Raw genomic sequence first — 13,855 nt, forward strand, 5'->3', positions numbered from 1 at the left:
TTGATGCTGAGTTGCTCTGTCTCTGCATATCTCTGCACAGAAATACAAATGTTCAGCTCTGATTCTACAGTTCATCACATATCAGTTATTAATTTGCACTAATTTATCAAGTACTGGAGGCCAAACATCTTCCCTCAGACCTCTTTTTTTTACATTGTTGGCTAGTATGCATGGTACGGGACAGCTGAACACTCAGGGCAGGATATTCTTCATGTAGCCTGTTTTATATATTGCAGTGTGCCCATGCTGTTACTCTTTCCAAAACTGATACTGCTCATTTTGCTGAAATGCCTCAGTTTGTTACTGAGATGCAGCTGTTAGGCAACAGAGAATTTGAAGGTGTTGGCCCTCCTGTGGGCAGGTTTGTTTAACCCCTGAAGTCCCACGTGCCAGAGTGGCAGACTGAGGTTATGCTGGAGTTCCTCTGCTCTTTCAGGCATCAGACTTTTTATTTACTTAATAAAATGTATAACATTTACTTAATTGACTTTCTTTACTTGAATTTTTCTGGACTTGAATAATGAAGGAGTATTTGCCAGCATTATTTCTGAATGAACTTGAAGATGTTAAGGCTATTTTATGGATAACTTGCTCATTAACTTCCAAAGGACAAAATCTAGGATGTGCAGCTGCCTGTGACTGTACACTTTATTCTAAACTTTTGCTACTGCTCAGGAGTGTTATTGCATTGTCTTTGACTCACTGGAAAAAACGGTGGAAGTGTCTCTTCCTAATTAGGACGGGCACTATGGTGTCTCATTTCAAATTTTGGACCTAATTTTGCATTTACTTTAGCAATTAGGAACACACTAGTAAAAAGCTGTAGAACTTCACTTTGAAAAAGCCAAAATAAATACAGATGTTGTTGTGGGTGTGTGAGTTTATTTTTGTTTTGGAAAACTGCACATGTATAACTCAAAATTATACAAAGACATTAATCACTTATTTTCTGTGTAGGATCTTCTCCACAAAAGGTTTAAGCATATAATCTCTTCCTGTCTCTTTGAAAGCAAATGATGACTCAGAAGAAAAAATTTTGAATGGAAAGTTTCAAACACCTGATGCTGTTTCAAAGATATTTTTTCGTCTATGAAAAAACAACACAATTAGCAAACCTGTATTCCTATGGTGGTGTTTCCTGCGACCCTTTACAGACAACCTCTGCTTGTCTCAATTTACTCCTTGATGCCATATCATTAAATTACCTCTGTGTCTCCTAAATCCTCCCACAGTGATCTCTCTCCTCTGCCTCCAATGACCACGGATTGCAGTCTTGCTTTTCCTAGAGTATTAATCCAGGTTTCTGCCTCTGCTCTTTAGTAATGGGTTTGTATGAACTTTGGGTTGAAGTTGGCCAACAGGTTCAAAACTGGTGGGGTACTGTGGGAAGAGTCAGATGGACACCACAGCTGCAGGACTCCCTTCTGAAATCAGGCTAAAAACCAGGCTGCTTCACTGCTCTGTGACTTGTACAAACTGGGTATTATTTGATATTACTTGTCAAAACGAAACATGATCTCTATATATCAACACCTTTCTCTAAATATAAGCAGAAAACCAGTTCCTTTGATTTGATCACTTTGTTTCCTGAAAGGAGGGAGAAAGAAGTCCTCTGCTTATTTTACTTCTTCCTGTTTTCCTGTGCTGGCCTATCTGGGACTGTTTAGATAAGGCATAGTGCAGAACTTGTGTCAGAGGCTGGCATTTGAAAGATCAGAATTTTGGTCTGCTCTTTTCTTCTGCCTTACTGTGTAATCTTGAGGCAATCATTTTGTTTCTACTTTCCCTTTCTGCTCAAATTGTGGCTCTGCTTTGCGGGGGGCCTGATGTTCTGCAGAAAGGGTAATCCCCTGGGTGAAATGTGGGAGGAGGAACAGCTGGGCCAAGGTGTTGCCTTCTGGCAACAGCAGACACTTAGACCAGCTCAGCTGCTCACCAGACCATAATGTTAAAAGTGTTTAAGAGTTTAATTGTTGATTTTAACTTTGGGGTAAATGTAGGCTTGCTCCCAGTCCAGGCAGAGATGGAGGAAGGCTGCTTTGCACAATTTCTGAAAAAAATTCTCTTTAGCTGACATGTGCAAATTTTCCAATAATGAATTTTCTTGGGGGAGGAAGTGAAAATTCAATTTAATTGAAAGAACTGGCTTCATGTGACCTAAATTGCAATGTCAGTTTCTGATTTCCTGGTTTTCTGTGTAAAATGATCTCCAAATTTCTCCCATGAACTTCACCAGAGACAACTTTACCAGATGAAGTGCATACTAACAACTAGATTTTAACATTGCTTTCGAAAGGATAGTCAGCTTTAGGACAGAGAGATAGGTATTTTTTAGAAATGACTGTTAGGAAAATCAGAGAAGGAAGATTTAAGAAGTACAAAGAGATTTCCAGATCTGGGACATGGTCTTTTGTCCCATTTCTAGTCAAATACTCTGAGATGGGTCAGAGACAGCAGTGGGAACAGAGAGCTATGGCAACTGTGGATATTTTGAAGATGAATTTCCAAAGGCAGAAAGTTATGATTTATCTCTTCGTTGCTAAGACACATGATTACAAAGCTTCAGCATAACTTTTAGTGACCTTGAGGTCACAGTTATGTTTTATTTTCTCCTGCTATTAATGCTTTAGCTTCTTTTCAGAATATCAGAAATAACTTCCCATTTGAGATGGATAAATATTTTTGTTATAATGTTTGCATTTGTTCATGACTGCTGAATGCACACCTACCTTTTTTGATTTGTCTGACGTGGTTCAATGGCTTTGACGAGCTTTCAGTCTGTAACCTGTCTGAGTGTTTAACTGTAAAGAACTGGTATTTTAAGCTGAAACTATTCTCGATACAGCACATTTTTGCAATGTCTCTAGTACAAGAGAAAACTGTGATTCAAACTTGTCATTTTTCTGCTGTACAAGTTTATTATCAACTTCAGTTATAAACGAAGTTCAGACGTTCAAATACTTGATTTATGCAACCTGTCCCTCCTCCTTTAAGCATCTTAGGACAAAAAAGCACAAACTGATGGCAGTGATGTACCTGAGTACTTTTATCTAAAGCACATGTAACCTAATTTATGTGAACATAAATCTGGGGTGGAAATCATTCCTGAGATTGGCATTTCTTGGGGAAGAACTTTTGGATAAATCAAAGAATGTACTATTATATCCTTTGTTTGTCAAATGGTACGTGTATACACACACACACACACACACATTTATATTTATGCTGTAGTTTAGTGAGGCTTTTGGCATTCAGTGCATGACATGGCTACTCAAAATCCTGAAAATTTACCTCTAGTAAACCCTCTGAAATATATGACAGCTAATTGTAAGCTGAAAAAAAGGGACAACTTGTGACCTTACCTAACTTCTGCCTTCTCAAAACAATGTTGCTTATCATACACAGTTGTGTAGCATGCAGGCTGGCAATAAAGACAACATGATCACATAGCTCTTGTAGAGGACCTAAAAAAGTCTTCTTGCATCTCTGTTAACCTTAAGGGGAGCCTGGACAAGCAGTATAGATTAGGTATCAAACTTTTTGATTGCTTATAGGCCTCTGGAAACACAAGTTGACTATATGAATCCAAAAATGATCCACATAAATGTGTGTAGGTGATTTCCTGCTGTACTCATGCAGCCATTTCTGGGATAATGGAGCATCAGACAACGTTTTCAGCTTGGTAAAGAAAAGAACCAAAGTTCCTGTCTACAATGACCCAGGTCTCTTAAAGAGCTGGATATCATACCTGGGGGATTTTTTACCCAGAATACTTGCTCTGAACATTCTCGACATTGTGAGTATATAATACTGTCCATACTCTTCTCCATCAAGCATGCACAGACTCTTGCATATATAATTGTTTCCAAAACTGAATAAACCTGCTCTTGCAATGCTGGCAGGTGCAATGTTTGCAAATGCTAATTCTGGAGGAACTTTATTTTCTTTTATTAAAGGTTCTATGAGAAAGGAAAAACTTATCCAGACTATTTTCTTTTTTTCTTAGGTTTTTTTAACCTAATATAGCTCAAAGAAAAATGTGGTTATACTTTAAACAAACAAAAACAACAAAACAACAACAACAAAAAACACCAAAGAAAAACACCAATCAAAGACCCCTTTCCAAAAAAATCCCAACCAAAACACCAAAAAGAATTGCAGTTAAATTACTGTATTTGGTAATGTCTTTCTTGTTACAAGTTCAGTTTGGCTCCAGGTTTAGTAAATGTTCTATTAATATGTATTTATGCTCAAAATTATGAGTGAGTGAAAAGTATAGTAAAAGGAACCAAGTCTTTGCCTTGGTATTTTCTGTCCACAGTTCACTAAAACTCTAGCTATAAATCCCTAATAGCAATTTGCTGTTTCTGCTAATTTAAATTAGCCTTAATGAGGTAAATCAAGCCATTGGTGTCTAATTGGGCTTTAATGAGCTGAATTCCTCAAGAAGAGATTTATGGAGAGTTTACCTGACACAAAGAGTTGCACCAGAGAAAATGCTTCTCTCCTCCCACTTCCCCTGCAGCAAGATAAAAACACAAGAGACACAAAAGAGTACAAATCTGAAACTACTGTGTTGCTGTAGCCAAAAGCATTCCCGAATTAGCCAGGAATCTCCAGCAATAGAAGGAAGAAATATGCTCTCTTCTTTGCAGATGTTTCACTGCCATCCTGACTCTTGGCTTGTTTTGGTCAGTGAATATAAAAGCAGTCAAAATGCAGATGCATTGCAGTCAGCTGGGATCAATCAGCAGAAAGAGCCGAGGTTGTTGCTTTGGTGTTTCCCCATGCAGGAAACCACAAAAACTTGGAGATTGAGATCACTGGGTCATTAAGAAAAGCCTACAGGTTTGTCTGCAAAATATTATCCTCTCCTAGAAAGTGACCAAGATGTAGCAATAAAATTAGTTTAAAAGCACAAAAGGTGTTGAGACAGAAGAATAAAACTTTCTTGACATCAAGTAGAGAGCCTGAAACAACCTTCAGCTGTTACTTAGGGGTGTAACTAAGCGTGCTCAGAAAGATGTGACATGTTTGCATGCTTTGGCTGGAAAGAGGACAGTTACCCTGTAGACACATTTCCAAACCCTTAATGCTAATGGTTCTGAATTTTAAATTCTTTGTTTATGCTCCAGGTAGGGCTTTATCTCCCTCAGTATAGAGATTACTTTATTGACAATTCTTATCCTTTTCAGCGTCTATGACTGCATTATAGGTAAAACCACCCAAGCAAATGCAAATCCAAATGAATACAACACGTATTTGCATGTGTGCTGTTAGCTAGTGATATGAAATATTGAGCTAATAAATTCTTTAATCAGAGTTTCAAATACAGGCACTGTATTGCCTATCACCTAAAAGTAAATGAAGAATTTGTACCAGCAAGGCTGTCCCTTGTTCCCATCTTCTAAATGGTGAATTATGTATTAACCTAATACAGGTTTTATGGAATATCATAGCCTGCTGTGGGTCCCCAAGGATATCTGCTGTGCCAGCGAGTATTCAAAAGTCATGAGCCAGGCTTCAAATATAATTAAATTGCCATAGGATCAGGAGGCTTTCTAAATAACAAAGAAAAAGCCAATATGTAACTCGTGGTTCTTTTCTTTTGTTTCTCTGGTTTTGAGCTTCTTGATTACAGCGAACTTAACTTTGCAAACACAAGGGCAAAGAAGTGTCTGTGTAAAAGAGGGAGGGAGAGAGGCAGAAAGAGAGAGATGGGAGTCCGACATCACAAGACTTCTGAGCTCCAAACTTTTAGAAAAAAATAATATCATCATACTGGACCCTGCAGTAGTTTCAAGGCAAAATGGGGATTTCCTGGTGCTGCAGCGAAGGGCAATTCCTCTTACGGTAAAACAATTTTGAAAAGCATGCAAAAGAACCAGGAGTTTTTCTGCCAAAAGGAAAATGATCAGACCTTCAGTAGCCTTTTTCTTTTTTTTTTTTTTTCCTGGCTGAGTGGCACCAGGCCATAAAGCAAGTTTCTACTGTGAAAGTCTGGAATAAATCTAAATCCCCTTTGCTTCAGATAGCAAAACTCCCCAAACTGCTTAATATTAAATACCTGGCATCAGACAAAGTGCAATTTGAACATAACTTCAATCAAACTTTATTACTATTAAGCATGGAAGGCAGAATATCTTTAATATAAGCATTGCTACTTAGAAGCTGACTTACTGCCAGGTTGCCTCAGACCGGCCTGTCATATATTTAGCTTTCCTTGGGTCTCAGCTTTCTTATACAGCCTCAAGCTGACACCCTCATCAGTGACTGTGTGCCCTCGATGGCTGGTAGTATGGCAAGGATCGTAAGGCTGGCTGAGAGCCCAGACATAGCACCAAATCTACCATAACTCAGCTGCCATGAATACGTCCTCCAAAATTCCTCCTCTGAAAATTAATGGTGTTTGCATGGCTCAGTACCTGCATATCTAACACACGTTTATATACTAGGGGCCAAAATACTGATAACATATTAGTAATTACCACTAAGTGATCCTAGAGCCTTAGGAGGAGAAAAGAGAGAGACATTATATCAACTGATAATAAAGGAAATTCTGGTAAACTGATAACGCACTTAATAAGTTTTTGAAAACTTCTTAATAAAATAGTGTTAATGAGAAAATGTTTTATATGCACTGGAATGGTCTCTCATCTTTCTAATAATCTGCTTAACACGTAAGGACCTGCTGACTTTTCTTACATGTCAGAGATACTGGGTTTTTTCAGTAAAAATCATTGAAGTAGCATTTCATTCTTCTGTGTCAAATAAGCTGCTATTGCAACAATTACTGATGGAGAAAATGATGGACAAAGTCTATGATTTCTCCCTGAATTGTATTGTAGTCCCGTATTTGCATTACATTGGAATACATGTTATTGCATTTTCTAGGTAGACAAAGCTGTACACACTTTAATAAAAACAGTTAGCAGCAGCAAACAAGAGAAGAAATTAATGCTAACAATGAGTGTAATCTGAGTGCTTGTTAAAATTTCAGAAAGCATATGTTACAGAAGAATATCACAGGTAAAATGCATAATCCTATGTATATAATAATTCTCTCTGTTCACATCCATAATGTGGTGTAAAAGACAGATATGCTGGTGTCTATGCTGGTAAATATTCCAACTGAAGAAAATTCTCTTGAACTATGAGGAATGCAGATCTCTCAGCATCACTCATATATATAAACATTGCAAGTATTCATTCATCTGGTTGGGACAAGACTTTTCAAAAAACCTTTGTGCCTATCTTGGGATTTTTAGTAACTCATAGAGGAAAGACCTTTATATTTTGCACATAAAAAGATCTTTATTTTTGTAATCCTACAAAATTGCTGCTGGCTCCTGATTGATACAAAATGTAAATGCTACTTCAGCCTGAAATTTAGAAATTAATGTTGCCCAAGGTATTGCTTTTTTTGACTGTTGATAATATGTTTCCTGTAAAGCAATATGTATTTTCAACACAGAAGTACAGTTTTTTCTTTACTTCTCCTCCCTGCCCAATAGAGAGCAAAAACCATTTGCCTGTTTTCCCCTAACTTGATGAATTCACCTATGATGGAATCCAAGAACATCTGTTCCCACATTTACTGTGGTGTTTTCCATGGATTTATGGTTCCTGATGCTGCCACCATGAACCTATATCAGGAAATGCTCAGACACACAGTCCAAAGGTTAAGTGCATTTTTTAGTATATCAACCACATTTGTAAATGGTATTTTTAAAGAAACATTAAATCTTATAGAGTGCACAAATACTTTCAACGAAGTATTTGTTATGCTTTATTTATATGCTTCAACAGTTATATACTATATTTTGAATGATAGCTCTTCAAACCATTTCTTTTAGTACTGTAAGTGCGCTTATGAAAAGACAGGGTACCTTTTTTTACTCACTTAAATGCAATGCTAAGGGCATGTAGGCGTAATTTTTCAGACACTTAGTATTTTGTTGCTTCTACAGATGCAATTAATTACAAAGATCTTTTCCAACACTGAAATTCTAGTTCAATTCCATTAAGAAAATGTTTTTGTTTAATTACTGGTTGCATTAAACTATCTGATTTCCTAACTGCTGTCATGTGCAATCTTTTGCATTGACATTTAGAAGAGTGTTGATTGAGGCTAATCTCTCTGCACTTCCTCTGCAGGTACTAGAAAGAAAGGGGTTCCTTCAGAGGTACAATTTAGAGTGCCTGAAGTTAAGCTCCTGATCTAAATCTTCCCCCAAACCTGCCTATCATTGGCACACCTCCTCACTGAAGTGAACCTTTGTGAATTCTTCTTTTGTCGTTGAAATATGAAGTGTACGTACTCTGTACTTCTTCTCTGTGGTCTACTTTAAGGTGGTTTTCTGAAAAGTGGCTTCTCAGCAACTCTGGAAAAGACAGAGAACTTCCTTGGGAAACAAAATGCATTCAGTGAAGCCACCTGGCCTTACAAGCCCTCTGCTTGAAAATGAAGGCAAATTAGGATGGTTATGTTGGGGCCTGTGTTTGCCATGAGCAGCATCTTCTTTGTTTGGGTATGCAGTCGTATGCAGGTGGTATGCAGTCAGAGAAGTCATTGCTGAGAGTTTGTAACCAACACAGCCCTGTCCTATCCCTGCATTCAGCAAGAAACTTGAAGGCTCAAGACATTTCCTCACTAGGGCTATCCTCTCCTTAAAAATTAAAACGAGAGCTTGGGCCCCAGTTGAAAAAATATTTAATAGGAGATCCACACTAATTTCTTTAAATTCTTCACTGCATCTCCAGAAAAATTATTACAGAATTAACAATGGAAAGACAAGTATCAAGATAATCTGCGTTCTTTACTAGTTTGAAGCACATTCATAAGGTTCCTGTGGTGGTTTTCTTCTTCAGTATGACCTTTTTGTTGCCCTTGTTAAATTTCCTGTTAACTGAGCTACAGTTTCAACTGTAAGTAATTTCTTTATGCAGTACAGGTAACTTTTGTGGGTAGCTGGAGAGCACCAGCAGAGGTGCTTAGACATTGGATGCTGGGGAAAAGTGCTAATAGCTCACAGTGCTGGATTTTGCCATACTTTGCTTCAGAAATTGGAAACTCACCAATCTGTGAGAACACACTAATTTTGGAAAATAGCTATGAAAGCTGAGAGTCTGAGGCCTCTTACGGTCATTCTAAAAAGCTGGCAAAATGCTTCACTAAATGTCTTTAAATATGAAAGACAAGCTTTCAAAGGGGGCTGGCAACAGATGGAGATTTCTATCACAACTGATAACTTCTTCGAGCTCTTTAGTGAACTCCTCTAAAAACTCCAAACTATATACAGAGGTGTGATAGGGATGAGTTCAAGTTTTTCAGAGTGGAAGAAAACACATCTATTTTCTTAAATAGCATCTCAAAGAGGTTCTTTTTTTTCTGAATATTGTTTCAGTATTTTGTCTTGCTAAATATGCTTTAAATTGTCTGTAATTTTTCTTGGTTGTAACAAGAAAATTAAAACCTATTAAAAAAACCCTTGATTAGAATCCATTCCACTTACACAGAAATGGTTAAGAAGAAAAGAGCCAGAGCACACACTGTTTGCATGGCTAAAGCCAAGAATAATTTTGTCTGTGACCTTCAGGATCCAATTCAGAGAGGCATAAAAATGGTACCCCTGGAAAGCACAGACATCCTATGGATTTGTAAGTGTTTCAGGTTGAATTTAATCTGTGCCTACATTTTTTATTGTGGAAACTGAAACAATCTCTTTTTGAGAATAAGCTCATTCTCATAAGCTCCTGCAGGCTTCCCATGTATCTCTGCTCCCACTTTTGCCCTCTCTGTCCTCAACACACAGAGTCTTCTCCTGTTCAATTTGCCACCTAGAGAAAGTGAAACTCTTGGCCGTTCAGTTCCTTGCCTCTGGGAAGTCACAGAAATGCCTTCTGAATATTTCATGGACGAGAAACCCTTTCCAACAGGAAAGGTTTGTTAAGAAGTTCTTTGCACAGAGTGTACTGAGCACCTGCTCTGCCACACACTTGTCTCTTCATGGCAGGGAGTGCTCCTGCCCCTGCTCGTGCCCTAGAAGAGCATTGCACACAGCAGACAGAAACAGGCACATGCTTCTGTGCTCCAAGCACCCCCACTCTCACAGGGTTGGATTGCCCCCAGGCAGCCTGCAAGGTCGCTCTGGATCTCTGTAACAGTTCTCTCCAAGGGTCTCCACCATAACAACAGTGACCCTTCCGATTCACAAAGGGCTGTGGATTTACTGTGGGTCAGCAGCTGGAGGATTAGTTGAACTATTTAGTCTGCCTGAGTATCCCCTACTGCTGTGTATAGTGAAACACAGCTAAGCCTTTCTGGAGTTTAATCTACTGTGGAGAGCGTAAACTACATAAATTTTGTGTGTCGGGTTTTTTTCCTGTTTTGTGTCTGGAGATATACAGTAAGTAGAACAAAAATGCTAGATTCAAGCAGCTTCCCTTTTGAAAACAAGGTCTTAAGAAGCCCTCAGGTTTTCTCCTGCGTTTTATTTCTGTGTATGCATCCTCCTACATTTATGACTGTTTTTGTGACAAGTGATGCTCTTGAAGTACTTAGCTGTCTGGAAGGTGGATCCAGTTTAAACCAGTACAAGCAAATTGCAGGTGTGTGAAAAGACAAGCAAACTTACTTTACTGAAAGCCTTGACAGAAACTATGGGAAAAATATAGGATGTAATTAATTCTTTCCATAAAATTAAGCAAATAATCATAAATGAATATGCTTTATCTGGCTCTATTGTCCTTAGATTTTTCTGGATAAAGTTTGTCCAGAAAAATGGGATAGGATTTTCCCTGGTGTCTGTAACAAAGTCCAGGGTAGAATATCTGGGTCTTAGAAGTCTAAGCCTAGTGATTTGTCCAATAGACCATACTGCTTCTCGCATATGTTGAGAGGAGATTCTAACATTTCACAACATGCAGAAAGAGGAAAAAAAGAGACTTACATGTGTTTGCGATAAGTAAGTGGTGTTTAACTCTGTATCCAGGCCTTTGCATTTTTATGTTGGTAATTTGAAAAATGTTGGCAGAGATCTGGTCTTCTCACTGCTCAAAAATCAAATATGATTGTTGAGCAGTAACAAAAAAAACATTCTCCATGAAACTTGAATCTTCAGAGACCCTTCAAATTGTAAGTGTCTGGAAATGGAAAAATGGGCTGTAATTGCTGTGGACTTTCATTTTGGCATTAGTTACATAAAACAGAAGTGTATGCTTGTGTTGACAAAAATGAAAATTTTTTCTGCCAAACTCTTTGGCTCTTAAATTTAAAATAAATTACAGTATGATAGATGCTTACTGTCTGTGCTCAGTGTGTTAAAGAAAAGGGAGAAAATGTTATCTTCAAGAAAAAAGCCATAAAATTAAGAGCAAAGAAACATGACTCCATGTAACTGGGTACAGTTAAGTTTTGATCTCCAATGCAGCACAAGCTTGTTCTTTGAATGAACCAAAACTACCATATTACCAACTTAAATTGGATTGAGAAGAGTCAAGTTCAACAGAGCTAAGCGTAGGTATGCTTTTGGAGTTTGGTTGATTTATTTTACGATATATTTTACCTGCTACAGTCTTCTAGTATAGATGAGGCCAAGTTAAGGAGAACATGAAGATCTAAGGACATGCTACAACAACGTCTTAAATTGCTAGTACTGGCAATAATATGAATCTTAGTACACTTGACGAGTTCATGCATCAACAGTCACTATAGGAACTGGATAAAACTGAAGGACAGGCTAGCCCAAAGTTCTGTCTCTGACACTGGCCAAAAGCAGATTTCCAGGGAAGATATGGGAGCTAAGCAAGAGCAGTCCCAATATGCTGCCACTAATTGTTCAAGGATTGTGTGAATCAAAAGTGATGTCTAGCGATCCCTGCACTCTCCCTTTGACTCCCTATCGATGTCTAGTATTCACAGTACTGCAAGACAAAAAGATTCATAGCCTGTCTGTAAGTTAGATGAAGAACCTCCTCCTTTTTTTTTAAGTTTTGACTCATATGAGCTTTATTAGGTACTCTTTAGTGCTTGCACTGAAAACATGAAAAACCAATCACTATCCATCCTCTTTGTGCTTCTCATTATTTACTAGATGATCATTTTACTTCAACTGGCCCCCTGCAGACTGAGAAAACCTGGTTTGCTCAGCCACTATGTGGACATTGCTCTGTGCCTCTTGTTTCTCTTCCTGCCCTTCTCTGCACGTTAACCTTTCAGGTGAAAGAGAGAGCGGAGAGCAGAAAGATAAACTCATGCAATATTCAACCTTTGTGGGAATAGACGACAGAGCAGGAAAATAGTTGCAGAGTTGTTACATGTCACTGCCTTAGTAAAATAAGAAAAAACTTGCATAGAACAATCAAAAATTGCAAAGATAGACACACTGGAACATCAAAGTATTTTGTCATGGTAGTCATGTTAAAGCATATTTGAGGAATAGGCTGATACACTTGTACTTTGGAAATGGGTTTTCATTAATTTTCCAAGTGCTAGTTTATTAAACCAAATTAGAACAGGTCTAGATATATTGGCCTAGCAGCAAACTAAAACCAAAAATTCCCTAAACAAAACTCTTTTCCTGGAAAGTATAGATTAATTTCAATGAAGCAATTGTGATATTAATCAAACCTTAATATTTGCAACATAATTTAAAAAGCCAAAATGATACTGTATGTAATGAACTCAGAGGAGGTAATGCAGAATTTTAAGCAAAACAATTGAATAAATAAAATCAAATGCTTGGCAACCTTCTAAGCAAGATCTTTTAAAGAGAAAATACAGGTAGCAAGCTGACAAATCCTAATCAGATAGTTCTGTTTTACCCCATTGCATTACATTATATTAGACAGTCTGCAAACTGCTAAATAGATTTGGGATAATTATTCCTGGTTCAGTTCTTTCTCAGGAAGAAAACCTTGATTTTATTGCAATCTTTGTTAAATTAAAAATGCAGATGCCTGCTCTGCAAAGCATGAAACTGGATTCTCATTTGCTACTTAGGCACAGCTCTTTGAAAAGAAAACTAGATGGACAGTTTGAGTATAGCCATAGGCAGCATAGTATTTAATGCTAGTTATAGCTAAATACGTACGTGTGCAAACCTGATAGATGGATCGGTACACATTTTGTAATCCTCAGATTCTCCCTTTTTTTCCCCAAAGATAATCCTCACTGTATGTTCATTTTGCAATTCCAATACCAAAAAAAAAACCTCAATCATGTGTACCACAGACTGAATGCAGAGCTTAACTACAGTAGGATTTTTTTTGGGTAGTCAAATACAATAGAAATGAATGCATCTTCTACATTTTCAAGAAAGCAGTGATTTAAAATAGGAAACAATTCCACAAATTAGGAAGTGGCTAATAATATCTTATTGTTGCTAAGCATGTAACTTTTTAGATTTAGATTTGAAAACATCTTTCATGGTTGTCATGGTTGTCATTCTGTCAAAATAAGTGTTTAAATTTTTTATGGAGACCCTGCTTATTTTCACAGCCTTTGTCATCCTACTGTGTTAAATAAACACTTCTTGTCCAGCCACTGAAAAAGCTAACATGCCAAGTGATTTGTAGCTTTCCACCTGAACTGTTGCTCATGAAATTGGGATTATATGCCTGCACTGCACATGTGGTAAATGAGCCTTTTCTTAGATTGCCTACTGTGCTTCCAGGACTTTAGCAGTAGTTGAGGCTTCCAAGAGTAGCCTGAGTAACAGGAATGGTTGCATGGCTAACACTTTGTAATACAACTTAGTAGCTTAACTTTTACCTTTACTGAATGAAAATATAAAAATTACCAATTTTTTGCTGTCCATTTCTTGGTCCTTCTTTCATCCCTTTCAGTAGATGT

Source organism: Pseudopipra pipra, chromosome 1, assembly GCF_036250125.1.
Source record: "Pseudopipra pipra isolate bDixPip1 chromosome 1, bDixPip1.hap1, whole genome shotgun sequence".
Lineage (NCBI taxonomy): Eukaryota > Metazoa > Chordata > Aves > Passeriformes > Pipridae > Pseudopipra > Pseudopipra pipra.